The sequence below is a fragment of the Hyla sarda genome, chromosome 1, assembly GCF_029499605.1.
Source record: "Hyla sarda isolate aHylSar1 chromosome 1, aHylSar1.hap1, whole genome shotgun sequence".
NCBI classification, from domain to species: domain Eukaryota; kingdom Metazoa; phylum Chordata; class Amphibia; order Anura; family Hylidae; genus Hyla; species Hyla sarda.
In genome coordinates, this window is record NC_079189.1 from 51,033,739 (window position 1) to 51,054,651 (window position 20,913).

General features: G+C 43.4%; 1 long non-coding RNA gene across 1 annotated transcript in view; it reads left to right on the forward strand.

Moving 5' to 3' along the window:
- LOC130300921 (uncharacterized) overlaps positions 1 to 20,913 on the forward strand; it is a 61,905-nt gene that overhangs the window by 23,069 nt on the left and 17,923 nt on the right. Inside the window, exon 2 of the long non-coding RNA XR_008851656.1 lies at positions 4,576 to 4,729. This is a non-coding gene — a long non-coding RNA (uncharacterized LOC130300921). The remainder of the gene's footprint in view (positions 1 to 4,575; positions 4,730 to 20,913) is intronic.

The following is a 20,913-nucleotide window of genomic DNA, read 5'->3' on the forward strand; positions in this document are numbered from 1 at the left end:
CTTCGTTGCCCAGGCAGTGTGTTTGGGATCATTGTCATGCTGAAAGACCCAGCCACGTTTCTTCTCCAATGCTCTTGCTGATGGAAGGAGGTTTTCACTCAAAATCTCACAATACATGGCCTCATTTATTCTTTCCTTTACACGGATCATTCGTCCTGGTCCCTTTGCAGATAAACAGCCCCAAAGCATGATGTTTCCACCCCAATGCTTGACAGTAGGTATAGTGTACTTTGGATGCAACTGAGCATTCTTTCTCCTCCTAACATAGCGGGTTGAGTTTTTACCAAAAAGTTCTACTTTAGTTTCATCAGAGCATATGAAATTCTCCCAATACTCTTCTGGATCATTCAAATGCTCTCTAGCAAACTTCAGACGGGCCCGGACATGTACTGACTTAAGCAGGGGAACACATCTGGCACTGCATGATTTGAGTCTCTGGCGGCGTAGTGTGTTACTGATGGTAGCCTTTGTTTCTTTGGTCCCAGCTCTCTGCAGGTCATTCACTGTCCCCCTGTGTAGTTCTGGGATTTTTTGCTCACCGTTCTTGTGATCATTTTGAGACCGGGGTGAGATCTTGCGGAGCCCCAGATCGAGGGAGATTACCAGTGGTCTTGTATGTCTTCGAATAATTGCTCCCACAGTTGATTTCTTCACACCAAGCTGCTTGTCTATTGCAGATTCAGACTTCCCAGTCTGGTGCAGGTCTACAATTTGGTTTCTGGTGTCCTTTGACAGCTCTTTGGTCTTGGTCATAGTGGAGTTTGGAGTGTGACTGTTTGAGGTTGTGAACAGGTGTCTTTTATACTAATAACAAGTTCAAACAGGCTCCTTTAATACAGGTAACGAGTGGGGGACAGAGGAGACTCTTAAAGAAGAAGTTACAGGTCTGTGAGAGACAGAAATCTTGCTTGTTTGTAGTAGACCAAATATTTATTTTCCACCATAATTTGCAAATAAATTCTTTAAAAATCAGACAATGTGATTTTATGGATTTTTTTTCTCATTATGTCTCTCATAGTTGAGGTATACCTATGATGAAAATTACAGGCCTCCCATCTTTCTAAGTTGGAGAACTTGCACAATTGGTGGTTGACTAAATACTTTTTTGCCCCACTGTGTAAGACGATATTTACTGTTACATACTCCCGGCAGGCCCATTGTGTTTAATGGACTGAATGTAGTCCACTTGCGATCTTCTGGTCCATTTCCCAAACTTATACTGCCTTTGTGCGGTACCCAAAAGTATGATCTGCCACAATTTTTGAGGCCTGCACAGACAGAATATGCAATAGGAAAATCGACCAAAAAGTAACTAGTAGACTACTTTTCTCACATCTTTCGCCAATATGCCTTCCGTCCGTCCCCTATTTTTTATCATCCTACATTTGGGGGCGGGGCAGATGGATGTAAGTATAATTGCAGAATTTGTCTATAACTGTATAAGGCACTATGGGGGAGATTTATCAAAACCTGTGCAAAGGAAAAGATGCCCAGTTGTCCATAGCAACCAATCAGATCACTTCTTTCATTTTTAACAAGGCCTCTGCAAAATGAAAGAAGGGATCTGATTGGTTGCTATGGGCAACTGGGCAACTTTTCCTTTGCACAGGTTTCGATAAATCTCCCCCTATATGTTTGCCTAAGAGCTGTAAACACAAAATCCTATATGATTTCAGCTAGGCACCATTTGCAATGTTGCTTCATTTTTAGTCTTAGAAGCAATGTAGCCTGAAAACGAAATGAACAAACAATCATGAAAAAAACAATTATAGCGAAGGAAGACTTTCCTCGTATAAGAAGCATGCATTTTTTAATGGTAAAAATCCAGCGGAAAAACAAAAAGTAAAAGAAAAAAAATGATTAGAGACATTATATATTGCAAAAATAATCCCATAAAATCCCTTCTGTAGACATAGTTATGGGTGAAGAGGCTACATCACAGTTTATTGATCATTTGCTATTTGACCTGATGTTCCTCATGTCTAACAGACTGACCTATCTTGCTTTTACCTGACCAAATCCATAAGATCTTCATATTGATTTGTTCCTGGCAATGATATCCACCTGACTAATATATTATGAGGACTTGGACGAAAGAGACTTGTAGCCGTGTGACCTAGTATTATATCCGATCAGATTTTGCTCATTTCAGTTTGCATTTATATCTCAAGAAATGATCTGAAAATCAGATACAAATTCAACTTGCTTTTGATGTATAGTTTATGAGCACAGTATAGAAATATAAAGCTTTTCTGATATCTCTAAAAACATATATAAGATGAAGATACTGTATATTAGAAAGAAATGTGTTGCAGTGTATTATATCTGTTATCAGAAGATAACACAGTCTATGGGCTCTACGCCTGCCCGTCTTATGCATATTATAATAAATATGCATAAGATGAGCGAATGAATAGTGCGGCAAACAGAACAGTTGCAAGGAACCTCGACAAGCCGCCCCCCACCTCCATTGTGCACTGAACAGAATTTCCATTCTAGCAAAGGGCGCCGTATCATCACAATACAGGGATCAATTTCAGTAAGGCTGGGTTCACATATGTCTGGCATTCAGCATAGTTGATCTCAGCCCAGATCTCTACGCAACTGATGCCATGACTGATGACAACGTGCATCAGTTGTCATCAGTTGTATGGCATCCGACGTCCAGCAGCAAGCTGTGTTCCCCTGCGTGTCCAACCATCGGGCATCAAAATTGAGACACTGGATGATTGTAAATAGTGTTGCTCGCGAATATTCGCAATGCAAATTTAGCACTATATATTTGTAATTACGAATATTGTTTTTTTTTTTAATTTTTTCACAGTACACATCACAGTGATCATCCCTCTCTGCTTCCAGCTTGTGTGGTGTAACGAAGGCTCTAATACAACTGTGTGAGACTGGCGTGCAAATTTTCGCATATGCGAATTTTCGCTTATACTAATTTTTGTATATGCTAATTTTCGCATATGTTAATTCGCATACGCGAATTTTCGCATATGCGAAAATAAAACGAGAATATTACGAATATGCGAATTTATGACAAATATTCGTCCATATATTCGCAAATATTCGCGGATTCAAATATGGCCTATGCCGCTCAACACTAATTGTAAACTGTTCGATTCATAAATAACGAGATTCAGTTCTAGCATCAGTTTCCTTTTTGTGCACGCCGGAAGGAAACTATGCAGACGCCTGATATATGTGAACTCAGCCTAAGTAATACCTCATTTTACTCCTGTTCACCTGCACAATAACCCAGTGTATTAGGTTTAGTGCAGATGAACAACCTTTCAGTTTATACATTAAGCAACATAATTAATAAAATCTATTTCACAATTAAAAATTCTAATATAGTGCAAAATTTGGGAAATGTAAAAAAAAATTACATTTATAATAACCCCCATGTGAGTAATAAAGAAACTGTTAATAAAATGAAATGCTATTTGTTGTTCCCAGTGCCTAAAAATCCCCAAAACAACAGCTGTATGTTTCCCATCAACCAATCTGAAAAAGAAAAAAAAATAATACAAGCTAATAAATGACCTATGTCTAACCCTAAATAGGACATATACCTAATTGCCATTCTGTTAATGTATCAACCCATAGAAAATTATTAAAATGCTATTTGTAATGCTATTTAAACCGACAAAAAAGCTGAAAAAATTGGTGGAATTGCAGTTTTTTTTCTTCTTATACCCATCCTCAAACATGCTGCCTCGTCTGACAGACACAGCAAGACAAAATATAGGAAATGGTGTTGGGGTTTAGCAAAAGCTATGTGCTATTTGCTTGAGGGGGTAAAAATAAAAGCTGTGTACCTGCAAGCTTTTTCCATTCTCCAAGGAATATATATACGGGATATATATATAGAGATTTTTAAGTTTTTTTTTTAATAACCTGAAATACCCCTTTAAGTCCGCAAAGTTGCTGCCAGGCACCATGCTGTGTCTAGTAACACACATTTACATTGCTTTGTTGTGGCATTAGCCAGGTCTGGAAAGATCATGGCTACTTGCATGCATTATATGACTTTTTAACTTTTTTGTTGCCATTGCTTCCATGATAACAAAAACATATTTTAATTATAGCTCCTCCATTCAGAACAGCATCAAGTAAATGCTTGTTAAGAAATGGTAGGATTTTCTAAAAATAAAAAAAAGACAAATAACACACAGTGTGGTAGGGGGGATAATTCATACATTCATTCTGATGCCCATTTGGTGTGACATCTGGAAAACAGACAAAAAGAACATACAAGAGGGAGAGGAGTGCGGCAATGACTTTTACATTAGATATAAGTAGCATTCTGCTGTGACATCTGGAATTGCTTGTCAGTTGTCACCGCAGCTTCACGTCTACCAGATGTGTCCATCACTCCGGAATGATTTATTTTAGGGCTTTTCTAAAAAATACATTTTGACAGTATGTGATTATTTCTTTTCATTTTGTGTCCTCATGCAAGATTCAGTTCCAGTACCCAGAGTCTCTTGTAAGAGGTCCATGCATCCAATGGCATTATGTACCTTAAAGGGGTTGTCGTGTTATTTAAAATGTTTCCCTTATCCACAGGGTCTCATGCAATCTTCGGCACATCGCCTTTCTCCTACCTCTGAGTACTCCAACCCTCACCTTCCAAGAAATACTGGTCTCAGGAGTGATGGCCCACTCCACCAGTCACTGGCTGCAGCAATATCCCACCTCAGCAGGTGACATGACTCCCGAGGTAAGACACGATCGCCATTCTGGATATCACAGGGGAGTTCAGTGGTTGGACCCACCAGGATAAGACACCTATAACAGGAAGACTCCTTTAAGCTTCTTTTACACAAACAGATAACTGCCCAATATGAGCCCTGATCGACTGCGTACAATTTGGTTGGCACTGGTTAAAAGGAGCCTTCACACTGCCATGAAGAGATGTGCAGCAGACTAACAATGATATTTAGGGTTGTGCAATCTATGAGAGCAACTGTTGAACAAGCGTCTGCTACCTAGACTGTATGCAGGCATGACTTATCCAAACCTGGAGAGGCGCATCACCCCAGGCCCCAATAAACAGGAATGACACCAATTATTTTTTGCTGGGCATTGGTGGCCACAACTGTTTATTAACATCTAAATTATAACCACAAGACATTCTTGTCTTGATAACTAAATAGTTGTTGCGAAGCAGTATGCCAATATCCAAGATACTAGGGTAGCAAGAAGTCCGCCATCTCATCTCCACTATGAAGCACCTCCATTAAAAATACTACTAGCTATAAATAACATAGAAAACTGAAAAACATAACAGAAAGATCATCCTCAAATGATACAAAGGGACATGAGGGCTGAAAAAAAAACAGCCTACGGGTAAGCAAAGAGGAGAGGTAGGCTCTGAGAGGTTGGGTGGGGGGTAGAGCGGACCAAAATTATTGACCACAATATGGAGCATATCGCATCATGGAGCGGCTCAAGACTCTGATGCCTCTGTACATCTTTCAAAGGGGACCTGACCCCCCCCCCCCCCCCTAACTCTCTAACTGGTCGGGTGCTCAACTGAAAGCAAAGGAATTCAACTTAATAATTCAAATGGAGAATTTCACTTTAAATAGGCCATCTGGTGTGATGTCATCTAATGGCGCCAGCTTCCTTGGCTACCAATGCATCGGAGAACTATCAGAACTTGAAATTTCTGATCTACTAACAAGTTATGAGAAGAATCAGTGTGGGAATAAATGCTCTGTTCCTCAATACACCTGACTTTCGAGCGTATACATATATATATATATATATATATATATATATATATATATATATATATATAGCAAGGAACAGGTACACAGTAACAGAGACACAGGACTTTCATAATGGCAATAGACAATCAAAGATCCGGCAGGGAACCAAGGGAGGAGCTCATATTTAAGGACAGGGGGGCTGGTGTAAACACTTGATTAAATGAGCACTGGCTCTTTAAGAGTGAGAGCTCTGGCGCCCTAGGGGGCGGGGGCATGAGTGCCGGGGCTGCAAGGACACAGAGAGGCGGAAGATGAGGGAGGTGAGTGATGGACTGGGATATACATGCCGGCACGTCCCGGAATACGAATCCCAGCCCTGCCAGCAGTGGGGACATGAGCAAAGAGCGCTCACAGCCGGCGTGTCCAGCCGGAGCGCAGGTGTTACATATATTACTGTAACAATTAAGCATCAGTGCCTCTTGCATGTAAAGCTATCATACATTTAGCATGTCGAAGGATTGTATCCAGGGGTCAAGTCCTGGGGAAAAAAGTGTGGGAACTCATCCAAGATTTCCACTCAAGGGCTGGTTCTGCAGGACTCCTGCTAATGGGAACAGTGTTCCTGCTGTGGAAATAGTGCAGAAACTCAGTTCCCATATGTTACTGCGGGACTTCAGCCCTGATTTTATCAGTGCCAGCTATTGCACCCCTCCTCTTTCAGCTGACCCAGACGACCATCCATTTTCTTCAACCTTCCCATACAGTTATCTGATATACAACTATCTATTATTGCAGTATTGTGTCCTTGTTGCCTCCAGTTTATAGGTGACATTTTGTGCTGTATGAGGTAAGGCATGAATGATCTGAGTTCAGGTAAAGTCCAGCCTTGTTTGCATTCCTCCGGAGAGTGTATCCACCACAGATGATGGTATTCACAATGACAGTCACAGACCAGCGTGACCTTTAATAAACTGTGGGTGATACTGCCATTAATTTGCAGGCGTTTGTATAGCTAAGATGGATTCATGCAAACCTTCATGAAATGCTATTTCTTCCTGCTTAACTGACACCCCCCCCCCCCCCCTCTGTTCACTTCGGCCATAATATATGACAAAGTCAAGCGGCTTAATATATATACTGTAACTTTCTGCCTATGCAAAATCTGTCTGAAAATTCCCTTGAGTCACAGGGGGGCAGTGTGACTCCATAGCGTAGTGCGATACTTCATTACTTCAATATGATTGAATTTTGTAGAACAATTATAAGTCATTATACATTCCGAAACAATCTGATCTTTAATTATGGACTTGTAACACGACGACTGTAGAATCAAAAAACTGCCTAAGTTTAACGGAAACCTGCGGAAGGTGCCAAATGGCTTTAACAGTCAACTGTTAGCACCTTGTATTTCTGTGGGATGTGTGAGCATCTTTTAGCGTTCCTCGTAGTTTGGATGAAGTAGAAAGTTGATGACAGCGATGACAGGAGCAGAAGAGGAGTGTGCCGATCCTTTGGGAGGCAATGACCAACAGGTCATTGCCTCCCAAAGGATCGGCACACTCCGCTCCTGCTGCTGTCATCAAATTTCCCGTGTCAGTCTGACACACAAATTACAAGCAATATTAAAGGGGTATTTCTGGATTTCTGTTTTATTTGACTATGCTACAGAGACTGTAAAGTTAGTCTAGTTCATAATATAGTGTTTGTACCTGTGTGTGATGGTGGTCTCGCAATTGTTATGTAACTTTTGCACCTATGTTCATTTGTAGAAGCATACAAAATGAGTGTTGTCTCAGCTTTTCCCAGGTTGCAGTGCAGCCCAAGACATTACATCACTAGGCATGTGTTGAAAGGGAGCCTGTCTGTGCTTTAATGGGTGGAGCGACTGCTGGGTGAGAGGGAAATCCTTCTCCACAGGGCTGCAGGGAATTGTAGCTCAGCTCAGTTGTACTGCAATGGGTGGGGTGGCTGATGTAGGGATGGGAAAAAAGTAACCTCACACCTAAAAACAATGGATCTTGGGACTTGTAGTTGGAGCGAGGGAACTCCAACAGGAAATAGCCAGTTCATAAAAAGAAGTAGCAGTGGTATGGTGGATATAATGCACAGCCATTTAGCCACAAGACAAGCACTGATCCTTCCATAGTGTGTCTATTACTGTCTGGCAAGTTAGTATTAAAATCACATTATGGTTGATAACCCCTTTAATTTACCTGTGGCAAAGAAAAGATAATAAAAATGATGATTAAAGGAGATATGCAGTGAAAATCATTTAACTCATCCTATGCCTGGGCTGAAAAAAAAACCCAAAAAAACTTTAACTCACCTTCCTACATTCCCCTGTTGCGGAGATATCAGCATCTCATTCCTCCGGCATTGCTTTTCTCTGTGCTTCTTAGGCTCGGAACGTCACAGTGCTGTCAGCATATCGTTGGCCGCAGCAATGTCCTGCCTCTGCCTTTTGGAAGGCAATGACCAGTCCACATCATGTGAATTGAAACAGGGCTGCAGATGGCAAGAAGAGCATCATCAAACAACCAGTATCTAATCAGGAAAAGGAATGATGACATAGCTGCAGGAGAGGAGTGTGCTGATCTTGTACAGACAGTGGCATGTCCACGCATGTGATTACATTTGTGTGGAAACAAGACTGCAGCAGACAAAAAATGTGGTTGGTGGGGCTGGATATAAAACATTCCTTAACCAAACAGACCATGGGAATGACAAATGCAGCTGGAGAGGAGTGTGATGATTTTGTGATAGACAGTGACCTATCCACTCACTATGTTAGTGAAGAGAGGGCTGATGGGGGCAGGGGTATTGCCATGAAAGGGATGGGAATAAAGCATTTTGTAGAAAACCAGATAATAGGAAAAACTGACAGCAATAGAAGAGGAGTGTGATGATCGTGTACAAGGCAGTGACCTGTTCACACAATGGATCTTGTAATTTTGGATACATGGTTGCAAGTAACAGGAGAAGTGTCATGAAGTGTCAAGAAGATTAAAAAAAATGTATGCTAAATGTATCGCAGAAATTATGACAGCAGCAGAAGAGAAGTGTGCTGATCTTGTACAAGACAGTGACCAGTTCACGCATTTGATCTTGCTAGTTGGAATTCTATCACACAAATCACTTCATTAAACTCCATTTACTGCGTTCCAGGCTCCAGGACACCTAAAATGGCAGATCCATGTCAGTACATGGGGCAAGGAACGCTGGGAAGGCAGGAAGGCAAGGCGGGAAGGGAAGTAGGCGGGATGACCCTTAATCGCATGCAGCCTATCAGCAGCCAGTCACCCCTGTGATGTCACAGCCCTATATATTCGGCAGCCATTTTGCGGCTCGTCATATTCATTACAGTGCAATTACAGAGAGAGGCAGAGAGCTGTGTGTTGCCTCAGCTGCAGAAACATTTTCACAGGAGGGAGAAATAATTTTTTAGGGCAAATCTGTGTCTTTGTTCCACAACAACTGGTATGCTGGCTATACTAGTCTGTAGATGGTGTAATCCACACCCAGCAGTCCATTCCTAATAGAATTTGAGAGAGTCTTTTTGCAATTTTGGGTTTAGTACACAGTGACTGTGTGCTCCAGCATTGTTGTTTACTGGTGCTGTGGGTAATTTTTTTTTTATTTTTTAGCATACTGTAGCGCATTTTTCTGCCCTCATAAGTGCATACCACATACCTACATCTAAGTAGTGTACTATTTTGTACCTGTTAATCTGTCAAGGGCCTAAAATACTGTGAAAAACAGACAAAAGTAATCACTGGCTGGTGTTTTACTCCAATACGTTTATTAAGCGTACAGTAGAGCATTTTTCTGCCCTCATAAGTGCATACCACATACCTACATCTAAGTAGTGTACTATTTTGTGCCTGTGTATCTGTAAAGGACCTAGATACTGTGAAAGGACAGCAAAAATAAATCACTGGCTCGTGTTTTACTCAAATAAATGTTAAAGCATACAGTAGCGCATCTTTCTGCCCTCATAAGTGCATACCACATATGTACATCTAAGTAGTGTACTATTTTGTACCTGTTAATCTGTCAAGGGCCTACATACTGTGAAAGGGCTGCCAAAAGTAATCACCGGCTGGTGTTTTACTCCAATACATTTATTAAGCATACTGTAGAGCATTCTTCTGCCCTCATAAGTGTATACCACATACCTACATCTAAGTAGTGTATTATTTTAAACTTGGCAATCTGTCAGGGGCCTAGAAACTGTGAAAGTCCAGGCGAAAATACTCACCGGCTCGTGTTTTTACTCAGATACTTTTTTAAGTGTATTGTAGTGCATTTTTTTGCCCTCATAAGTGCATACCACAAACCTACATTTAAGTAGTGTTCTATTTTGTACCTGTTAATCTGTCAAGGGCCTAGATACTTTGAAAGTCCAAACAATAGTACTCACCGGCTGGTGTTTTACTCCAATACTTTTTAAGGGTAATGTAGCAGATTTTTCTGCCCTCGTAAGTGCATACCACATACCTATATCTAGTAGTGTACAATTTTGTACCTGTTAATATGTCAAGGGCCTAGATACTGTGAAAGGACAGCCAAAAGTACACACCTGCTGCTGTTCTAGATAAATACTGTTAAGAGTGGTGAAGTGTTTTGTACTCCCCTCATATACGCAAGAAATTATAAATATATTAAACAAATTCTTCTCCACTGTATTCACCGAGGAAAATGAAATGCCAGGTGAAATACAGCGAGATAAGGTAAACTCCCTGTAGAGTGCCACCTACAAAAAACAGACAGACCCCTATTTTTAATATTCAGGGACTCTATAGTAACAGGGAATGTTCCCCAGAACTGGGCATGGCAAATGTGGCGCCAATATTTAAAAAGGGGACAAAAGGTGACCCCGGGAATTATAGACCTGTTTGTTTAACCTCTGTTGTATGTAAATTGTTTGAGGGTTTTCTAATAGATGCTGTTTTGGAATATCTTGATAAAAATATGAGGGATCGGTCCTGTCAAACTAACCTGATCAGCTTTTATGAGGAGGTGAGCTCAAGACTGGACCAGGGGGAATCGCTGGATGTAGTATATCTGGATTTTTCCAAAGCATTTGATACAGTGCCACATAAAAGGTTGGTGCATAAAATTAGAAGGATTGGGCTGGGGGAGAATATGTGTAAGCGGGTAAGTAACTGGCTAAGTGATAGGAAACAGAAGGTGGTTATTAATGGTACTTATTCTGATTGGGTGACTGTTACTAGTGGGGTACCACAGGGGTCCGTCTTGGGTCCTTTTCTATTTAATATATTCATTAATGACCTTGTAGAGGGGTTGAATAGTAAAGTAGCAATCTTTGCAGATGATACTAAACTCTGTAAAGTGGTAAACACTATAGAGCACAGTGCACTGTTACAAATGGATTAGGTTGGAGGTTTGGGCTGGGAAGTGGCAGATGAGGTTCAACACTGATTGAAGGTTATGCACATGGGGAGGAAAAATCCAGGCCGGGATTTGCCTTGGACTGCTGCCAAGGCAAATAAAATCATGGGGTGCATCAATAGGGGCATAGATGCCCAGGACAAGGAAATAATTCTACCACTGTACAAATCACTAGTCAGACCACACATAGAATACTGTGTACAGTACTGGGCACCAGTGTACAAGAAAGATATAGCGGAGCTGGAGAAGGTTCAAAGACAGGCAACCAGCGTAATAAGGGGAATGGGAGGACTACATTACCCCGAAAGATTATCAGAATTAGGGTTATTTAGTTTAGAAAAAAGAAGGCTTAGGGGTGACCTAATAACTATGTATAAATATATCAGGGGACAGTACAGAGATCTCTCCCGTGATCTATTTATACCCAGGACTGTATCTATAACAAGGGGGCATCCTCTATGTTTAGAGGAAAGAAGGTTTCTACACCAGAAAAGATGGGGGTTCTTTACTGTAAGATCAGTGAGACTGTGGAATTCTCTGCCTGAGGAGGTGGTCATGGTGAACTCTGTAAAAGAATTCAAAAGTGCTCTGGATGTATTTTTGGAGAATAATAACATCACCGGTTATGTATACTAGATTTATAGGGACAGAATGTTGATCCAGGGATTTATTCTGACTGTGCTATTTGGAGTCGGGAAGAAATTTTTACCTCTAGTATGAGTTTTTTTTTGCCTTTTTCTGGATCAACTCAGTAGGGACTCATTAGGGTTATAGGTTGAACTTGATGGACTCTGGTCCATAAACCTTATGGATGATATGAACTATGTTACTATGTTCCTATATTACTATGTAATAACTATGTCAGCCAGAGTAGTGCCAGGATGTGCACAGAGGAGTGGCAGAGGCCTAAATTCATCAGGCAGAGGTTGCAGCAGACTAGGAGAGAGTGGCAGCAGGAGTCGCAGCGAGAGGCCTGAGCTTCCGGTAACAGCTAGCGATGGTGTCTCGACCAGCAACCCATCTGCTGTCATTGATTGCTGTTATCCACTTCATCTCAAGTGATATCTGATACCCCCAGTCAACAGTTGGTGGGTTCCTCAGACACAACCCTCAGTTGGCATGGCCCAGGAGCAGTCCCTGTACTCCCATTGCCTCTGTCCTATGCTGTTCCCTCCCATAAAGAAGTATCTTATGCTGTGGGTTCAGCTCCACTATTCAGTGAGGACGATCTAATAGAGGACAGTCAGCAGCTTCTGCCCAGCCAACAAGTGGAGGAGACATCTGCCGCTTCCCCCGCTAGGCGGGCAAGTAATGATGAGGAGAGTGATGTGGGGGGCGGTGTTGCCAGGGTTCAGGGTCCTGAAGCAGACACTGTTGAGGAACCTGAGGAGGACATTGCAATTGGGAGTCAGGTGCAAAAGGGGCTTCATCATCATCATCATCATCATCAGGAGAAGAGGGTTGCAGGTTGCTTGTGAAGAAGCAGCTGAGCCAGCAAGGTGGAAGCATGGTTGGCAGTCAGCATGGTGGCAGAAGGGGAAATTCTGGAGCCAAACGTGCCTGGGGGAGAACACCTGCTTTGCGGCAGCCTACCTTCCTGGTAATTAGTTGAACGGGGGTTCCTAGAGGCAGTAGCATTCAATTATTACAGACTTGGTGGGAAAATCAGTTACTTGGCGGTGTGGGAGTTTTTCATCAAGAATTCGGAGGTGGTTCACATAGCCACATGCAAGATATGTCGGCAGAAGGTGATGCGTGGCCAGGGTACCAATGTTGGCACCAAGGCCCTACGTCAACATTTGCTTCGCCACCAGAAAGCGGCCTAGGAGAACTGTGACTCAGATGGGGTGGTCCAGCCTGCCGCATCACCCAGTGATAAACTGCTCCCTCTTTCAGCCAACCAAGGCTCCACCATCTCAGCCAAAGGGAGCTGTGTGTCATACCCTCCTTCTGTCGCTCCAGATGCTCCTGCTCCTCCTACTTTTAGTCAGCCTTTCCACCAACAATCCATTGGCGAAGCCATGTCCAAGAGACAACAGTATGCACCCACTCATCCAATGCCACAAAAGCTGAATGTGCTCCTGTCGAATTTGCTGGTGCTGCAGTCCCTCCTTTTTCAAGTGTTGGATTCTGCACCTTTCAGAGAACTGATGGCTTGTGCCGAACTGAGGTGCAGAGTGCCAAGCCGTAATTTTGTTTGCGAAGAAGGCAGTACCAGCCCTGCACAATTTTGTGGAAGAGAAGGTGGGCCAGTAATTGAGCCTGTCGGTGTGTACCAAATTGCACGGCAGCGCCAATGTCTGGAGCTGTAACTTTGGTAAGGGACAATACATGTCTTTTATGGCTCCATGGATCAATGTGGTTCCTGCACAGCCACAACACCAACTTGGACAGGTCACGCCGCTTCCTCCTCCACGCTCTCAGGTCATTAGTCCTGTGACAGTGTGCGACTCCCCCTCCTCATCCTCCACTGTGTCCTCAGCCTCCACTGCCCAGACAAGTCTCAGTGGCACTTCAGCATACCATGTGTCACGCTGTTCTTCACATGGTTTGCCTTGGCGAACGGAGTCACACAGGGAAGGAACTGCTAAAAGTCATTCATAAAGAAATTGGAGCATCTCTTACTCCACGAAAACTGGATATGGGAACCATGGTGACTGACAACGGGAAGAACATCTTGCATGCACTGCAACTTAGGAAGGCTGAGCCATGCGCCCTGTATGGCACATGTGTTCAATCTGGTTGTGAAGCAGTTCCTGAAGTGTTCCCCCCCATTTGCAAGACATCCTGACAATGGGAAGGAAACTTTGCAATCACTGATTTCTTGATGATCAAAGCGGATAGGGGTACTCCCCTGTATAACTTCAATCATTCCACTGCTTCATTTCTTACAACATGTGTTGGAAAAGATTGCTTGTCAGGGCACTGGAGATGTGGAGCCTACATCTCACGGCCACATGAGATCTGTGGGGGCTGAAATGGAGAAGGAGGAGGGGGAGGGGCACAGTGGAGCGCAGTTTAGGTTTTGCCAAATGGGCAGTTTTTCTAGTAATCTGACAGGAGAGGAGGAGCAGCCAAAGGAGCTAGAGGTTTATGAGGAACGAGAGACAGAGGACCCACACACACTGTGGCAGTATGCAGTGGAAATGGAGGCAGGGAGTCCCTCCGAGTCACTTGCACAAATGGCACGGTGCATGCTCACTTGCTTGCGTAGTGACAGCGGATCTCCACCTTATTGGGCCCTTGCTACCGCAACAAAATAGGGGCCTTTTTTACACCCACTGAGAGGGAGGACAAAGTGACCTACTACAGAGTCATGGCACCATCGTCCATCCTCCCACAGTTCTGAATCGGGGGGCTCCCTGCGCTCACCTTCCACTGCCATGGCTGCTGGGGAGGGGTGGGGTGACAGGAGCAGTACCAGCTCCATCAGCAGCAGCCCGAGTCTACAGTCGCTGATGAATAGCTTTCATCACCCTCATAGTGAAGCAACTCATCAGCAGAAGGTACACCTGGAGCAGGACCTGAACCAGCAGGTGGTGGCATACCTTGAAATGCCCATGCCAAAAAACCTTGAAGATCTGCTGGACTTCTGGGCAGCCAAACTTGATTTGTGGCAACAACTAGCAGAGTTTGCCCTGGAAAAGCTGTCCTGCCCGGCCAGTAGTGTGCCATCAGAGCGGGTGTTTAGTGCAGCCGGGACCATAGCCACCCCAAGGAGAACTCTTCTGTCCATGAAAAATATGGAGAGACTGACCTTTGTGGAGATGAATCAGGCATGGATCAGCCAGGATTTCCAACCACCAATGCCTGATGCATCAGAGTAGATTGACCATGGTGCCACACCAACACTTCACAAATATGGATAGTGTCAAACATATTTAAGGCGCTGGTCCCCAGTTACAAACATTCCTCTGCATCAGACTTTTTTTCACCCACCTTCGTCACCGGTTACTGGCATTGCCACTCACCGCACCACTCTGTCACCGGGTCACTTTCAGGACTCTTGGTGCCATTCAGCCACTATATGGTCTCATCATGCTTTAGCTACCTCCAGACAGTATATGGTCTCCTCATGCTTCAGCTACCTCCAAGAGGTGCCATTCAGACACTATGTGGTCTCCTCATGCTTCAGCCAAATCCAGGCTGTGCCATTCAGACACTATATTGTCTCCCCATGCTGCCACAAATTCCAGGCAGTCCTTCAGCCACTATATGGTCTCCTCATACTGATGCCATCTCCAGGCAGTCTCATTCAGCCACCTTATGGTCTCTTTTTATTCTTCAGCCAACTCCAGGCTGTGCCATTCAGCCACTATATGGTCTGCTCATGCTTCAGCCACCTCCAGACTGTGCCATTCAGAAACTATATGGTCTCCTCATGCTTCAGCCACCTCTAGCCTGTGCCATTAAGCTTCTATATAGGGTCTCCTCATGATTCAGCCACCTCCAGTCTGTGTCATTCAGCCAATATATGGTTTACTGATGCTGCTGGGCCTGGGCCTTTTCAGGCTTCAGCCACCTCCAAGCTGTGCAATTCAGCCACTATATGGTCTGCTCATGCTTCAGCCACCTCCAGGCTGTGCTATTCAGAAACTATATGGTCTCCTCATGCTTTAGCCACCTCTAGCCTGTGCCATTAAGCTTCTATAGGGTCTCCTCATGATTCATCCACCTCCAGGCTGTGTCATTCAGCCAATATATGGTTTACTGATGCTGCTGGGCCTGGGCCTAAAAACTTTTATGGTAGCACTAGCTACCATAAATATTTAATTTCAATTTCAAAATTCATCTTTTAATCTTAGGGATTATGAAGCCCTAGTGTGTACTCATGCGGCTGCCAGCTTCAGGCTCTGCCATTCCGACACTATATGGTCTCCTCATGCTTCAGCCAACTTCAGGCTGTGCCATTCATACACTATATGGACTCCCCATGCTTCCGCAAACTCCAGACAGTCATTCATCCACTATATGGTCTAATGTTATCTCCAGGTTCTGTCATTGTGCCGCCATGTGACATGTGACTCATTGTTAAATTTGGTCCTTTGTACCCACATGCCGGAGCCCGGGGCTCTAGAACTTGGGAGTTAAACTTTCAATTTCAAAATCCTCAATTTAAAAATTTAAAAATCTTACATTTCAATGGTCTCCTCATGCTTCAGCAAACTCCAGGCTGTGCCATTCAGACACTATATGGTCTCCTCATGCTTCAGCCACCTCCAGGTTGTGCCATTCTGCCACTATATAGTCTCCTCATGCTTCAGCCACCTCTAGGCTGTGCCATTCAGCCACTATAGGGTCTCCTCATGATTCAGCCACCTCCAGACTGTGTCATTCAGCCAATATATGGTTTACTGATGCTGCTGAGCCGGGGCCTAAAAGCACTAGCTACCATAAATCCTCAATTTAAATTTCAAAATTCATCTTTTAATCTTAGGGATTGTGAAGCCCTAGTGTCTACTCATGCTGCTGCCAACTCCAGGCTGTGTCATTCAGCAACGATATGGTCTCCTCATTCTGCCAACACCTCCACGCTGTGTCATTCAGCCACTATATGGTCTCCTCATGCTGCCAACACCTCCACTCTGTGTCATTCATCCACTATATAGTCTCCTCATGCTACCAACACCTCCACGCTGTGTTATTCAGCCACTATATGGTCTCCTCATGCTGCCAACACCTCCACGCTGTGTCATTCAGCCACTATATGGTCTCCTCATGCTTCAGCCTCATCCAAGCTGTGTCATTCAGCCACTGTATGGTCTCCTCATGCTTCAGCCTCATCCAAGCTGTGTCATTCAGCCACTATATGGTCTCCTCATGCTGCCAACACCTCCACGCTGTGTCAGTCAGCCACTACATGGTCTCCTCATACTGATGCCACCTCCAGGCTCTGTCATTGTGCCACTCTGCGGCAGTGATTCTAAAAGCGATGCCGGTAATCTGCATGTTATTCTGAATAACAGTATTATTTCATTACCCCAGCATACTGCGTATGCATGTTAGAACACAGCAAAGTGTTCTACACCCCTATTGAGGCTCTCTGTAGGCCAGAAATAACTGTTTTTAATACTGATTTGCCGCAAATAAGCTTGGATCAAACCAAATATTTTGGGAAAATTTGGTGAATAGGCCGAATGGAATTTTTCAAAAGTTTGCTCATCTCTACACAAGACAGTAACCTGTCCACACATTTGTAGTCACAGAGTTATAAATGATAAGATAAGTGTATTTAAGTGGAAGAGATAAACCATAATGTGTAAAAGTTATGTACTAAAAGCACAATAATAATAATAATTACAATATAATCTGAGGCACATGGTGATCTTGTAAGAGACAGTGACCTGTTCACTTGTTAATGGGTCAGGAGCAACATACTGAAAAACTGATAGCAGAAGGACAAAAAGGTCACATGAAACTCTTCTGAAGCTGGTTCATGCCACCTACAGTGTAAAATGAATTATATTCACGTTTTTTGCAATTGTTAGTTGAGTGTAGCGTCAGGTGCGTTCAGGAGCCATATGCCAGTGATAAACCTGGTGTGAACTGCCAACAACATGGGTATAACTCAGCTGCCAAGTTTCAGCAAGTAACCCCTCAAGGAGCCCTATAGCAATGATTTCTCCAGACTGGATTTCATAAAAAAGTTACAAATATTTTTCTAATGAATCAGATTAGTACAGGTCTCTGAATGAATGGACAATATCAACAATGGTGATCACCATTTGGTGATTAACAACTACAATATTTCCAAAAAATTTAAGTTACCCATATATAATATATGATAGAATAAATGTATATGAAGATTAATTCGGTATATCCACAATAATGAGGACAGTTTTCCACCATTATAAATCTTATCGATCCTGCAACCATTTAATTTTCCTACCTAAGTGTACAAATATCTCCTAGGTGGGTTCTGATCTTTAAAATAAATAAAGTGTTTCTTCATGCCACAGACTAATGTTTCTTCGATTTAACTATAAATTACAGAAGTCTGGAACATTTTGGCATTTCCGTCATAGAATTGTGTGGGGCCTGTCCCCTCCTGATTTATACTCCAGACAGCTCGCTGCAGAAGTTATTACAGCAATGTACTTGTATTTTACGGGGAGTTGACAAGTATAAAGTCACATGTGCTGGATTTTTATGACTGTCCCATTCATGAGTAAGGACTTACAGAAACCGTGCGCTCGCTGCAGAAACAATCCCAATATGCCTTGTGTTAATATAGCCTCCCTGTACTGTAGGAGACACATTGAATCTTCATTTCTGTTTACTTTTTACTTCCCATAGAGTAACCTCAGTTCTTCAGTATTTTGTATGTCTAGCTCTAAGCTATGACATGCTGGTCATAAACAGTTGAATAAAGTTGGTTAAATCTACTGATTTCGGTAGGATCGGAAAACCATTGGAATAAATTAGGAGAGGAATTTTAACATGTCAAATCCTTTTGTTCTTGGTGAGATGAGCTGCCTCCAGAGCTGTTGGCTTTCGCCCCCTTCCCTATTCAGAATACAAGCAATCTGGACATGTATTTTGGTATTTTATTTTTAAAGTATTTATGTATTAGTATTAGTTTTGCATTTTAAATAACAAACATTCCCAACAAGGTAAACATAAATAACAGCCTCTGTAGGTCCCAGAGACCGACTCCACCATAATGACATGGAGCAATACATATAAAAACATCCATCAGCAGTAAGGAAGGGTACATCTGAGACCCAAATGGAGAAAGCCCAGCACAAACAGACAAACACACACTCACGCATGCACACTTCCCGGTAATGCCAACCCCCCCCCCCAGCCCCCTCCTTGAAAAACCAGTAGCACATTGTAGGACACCTACTGGAACAATCTAGCCGGGAGGTCAGCCGACTCATCTAGGAGAAGCCAGGGAGTCCACATCCTGTCAAATTTCCTAGGGCACTTGCGACTCACATACAATGCCTTGTACAGCATGACATAATTGTTTACTAGATTCAGTATCCTTCCAGGACATCACTACCACCTTACGGGCTCAGAATAAAAGGAAGCGAATCAGCAGGCGTCTATGTGAACTAGAGACAACTTCATTGATAACTCCCAAGAGGCACACCACAGGCATGAGTAGGGAAGGGAAGTCCAAATTATCCACCAGTAACCCCATCACCTCCCTCCAAAAGGTAGCAATGACAGGACACTCCCAAACAACATGTAAAAAGGTAACAACCTCCAAAGAACAGCGAAAACACAGATCAGATTGGGAAACACATATACGCTTCAGCTTAGCAGGAGTATAATACAACCTCAAGATATATCTAGATTGGATCAACATATCTCTATTACTAACTACAGTGGAGTAATAGGAACCTTCAACCTCCTTCCACTGGCATTCTGTCAAATCAAGGACATCAGCCACCCATTTATAAAAGGCGTGAGAAAAAGAGCTAGGCCTTAGTGACTGGAGGAGAGCATAAAACTGAGTAAGGGGTTTAGAAAGATCTGTTGTGCCCAGGAGAAGCTCCACTTCAGAAAAGGCAGGAGTAAACGGCAGGGAGCCAATCTGCGCCTGAACCACATGCCTAAGATGTAGATACATATAAAAAGGCATTTCCAGGGATGCTATAAGTTTTCCTTCATGTTCGAAAAGGATAGGAAAACCTGATCCTCTCCAAACAAGTGGACCACAAATTTGACTCCATGCGAACCCCAAAAGCCGGCCTTCTGTAACCCATGAAGGTGAGAAAAATGTACCCACAAGGGTGCTCTAGGAGATACCAGAGGCTGTGGAAATTTGCTCAACACCACGGATCATTCTTTAGCTATAATTAGGAGGGGAAGAAAAAAAGAGGAGTGAGAGTGATACCTATAGAGTGAGTTAGTGAGAGCTTCATAGGAACCAATAAGTGCTCCAGCCAAGGCAGTTGGAGAGTTCGACAGATCCAGATCGATCCACCACGCTGCATAGATCAGTTGGGAGGCAAGAAAATAGTTATATTCATCAGGGGCGGCTAAGTCACCATGTCGTTTGGGAGCCTGGAGAAGAGCCCGACCAAGTCTGGGAGGTTTTCCCTGCCAATAGAAGGATCCCAGAGCACCACATAGAACCCTAAAATATTTCTATGGGGGAATCAGAGGGGCTAAATGAAAAAGGTACCGGAATTTAGGAAGGTAAATTATTTTGCAGACATTGATCCTGCTAGCTAGGGACAGAGGGAGCGAGGACAAGGCAGTTAACCACTCCACAGTGGAGCATAAAAGCGGATCCAAGTTCAGGGAGAGATAATCTGTCAGGGAAGCAGTAACCTCCACCCCCAGATATCTAAAACGGGAGACCAGTTGCACCCCAGCCGGAAGAGAGGAGGGGAGAAGAACCCCAGAGGAAAGTGCTATTGAAGTGGACTTAGCCCAGTTTACCGCAGGCCGAAATTGAACCAAATCGGTCTAGTAAGTCAATTAAAGACAGTAGAGAACCTACCGCATCCGCCAAGTACACTAATGTGTCATCTGCATAAAGTGAAACCTTCTCTACAATAGACCCCCTGGGGATGTCACAGATATTAGGGTCTGTGTGGATGGCTGCTGCCAAAGGCTCCATCGCAAGTGCAAAAAGAAACAGAGATAGCGGGCACCCCTGCCTTGTCCCATGACCCAGGAGGAAGGGAGCAGAAACATCCAAGTTAGTACGAATGCAGGCCCTAGGGCTATCATATAACAACCGAACCCAAGCACAGAATCGGGGACCAAACCCAAATGCACCCAGGACCTCCCATAAGTAGGGCCACCCCACTGAGTC